The following is a 1,487-nucleotide window of genomic DNA, read 5'->3' on the forward strand; positions in this document are numbered from 1 at the left end:
GCCTTGTCCAAGGCCATTCTTGCCATTTATCCAAGACACGGGAACCCCACTTTGGAGAACAACTGTTTTCCCGGAGTGGGGTACCTTTTTTTATCTAGGAGGACCATACCAGAGGGAATCCCTTAATGTAGAGGAGCAGAAGTAAGTAGTCCGAGCAAAATAGTGTTGAAGTCATTGTGGAAGTCTAACTTGATCACCATTGTTTTCTTAGAGTGGCAAGCAAGTGCTAAGTAGGCCAGTGGCATAGATAAGATGAATCCAGTTTGAATGAGTGTTGGTCGTGCGAGCCCGAATTGGCGTCAAAGAAGTTCATGCGTGAGGTTCTAGTGTTTCTAGAGAGTGGTGTAATAATTTTCCTGACTGGATGCTTTTTGATCATGTGAGGAGAACTCTAGTCCTTAATCTTTGAGGGTAGAGATTTTTCTTTCAAACCCATTGGGTTTGATGCATGGAAATACCTAGTGTTTTCATCGCCGTCTATGCCTACGTTTTCTTTGCCCCACTGTGGAAAAGATGACTTTCTGCCTAATGGCACATTGCTTCACTCCGTTGTATTCTTCGATATTTTAGAGTTGAAAGTTATTACTAGTATATGAACAAAACCTTGGTTCTCACCACTAAAAAACGTGTATAATTGATCCTTGAATAGGAAGATAAACTATGGTTAAAACTTCATAATTCGAAATGGAAAGCAACGCCCAGATTCTCTAAGGAGATTGAGAAGAATAAATGGTAAGAAAAAAGAGTATGGCACACCTAGAATCCCATATTCCTTGTCAAGATGAATAAGTGATAACTAGCAAGAGAAAGAGGGAAATAGTGAAAGTTACACCCAAAGGATTTGACATCAGAGAGCCGGAGCCCAAGATAATTTTGAGGAATGATGAAACAGTGTACCCGAAGTGGCGGCTTGGAGCGGGCCAACGGTTGATCACTGTGTGGAAGAACAAATGTAGTTTCATGGAAGTTGATAATCAACCCGATGGCTAGGACAAAATAATCTAGGATGGATTTGAGGTGAAGCACTACATCATCTTTTTGCGTTGGCAATTATTAGAGTGTCGTCAACGTATTGTACCGTTTGGCGAAGGTTTTGGTAGATTGGGTGGCAACGGTTTTCACCTTAAGTGTGAGGGTGTGCTATCATGCACTATGGTATCAACCATGATGATGAATAGATATGGGGATAGAGGGTCGCCTTGTCGAAGGTTATTCTTGCAATTGGTCGACGACACAGGAGACCCATTTAGGAGGACCACTGTTTTCCCGAAATGGAGTCCTTTTTTATCCTAGAGCACAATACCGGAGGGAAGCCCCTAATGGAGAGGAGAAGCAAGGAGTACAAGCAAATAGAGTCGAAGGCATTGTGGAAGTCTAAGTTGAACACTGATGTGTTTTTTTTTGAGTGGAGACTGCTAAGCAGGTGTGTGGCATACATAAATTTTGGAGTGAGTGACAAGAATGAGTGCTTTTAGCATGTTTGTGAA

This window comes from Triticum aestivum, chromosome 1D (genome assembly GCF_018294505.1).
Source record: "Triticum aestivum cultivar Chinese Spring chromosome 1D, IWGSC CS RefSeq v2.1, whole genome shotgun sequence".
NCBI lineage: Eukaryota > Viridiplantae > Streptophyta > Magnoliopsida > Poales > Poaceae > Triticum > Triticum aestivum.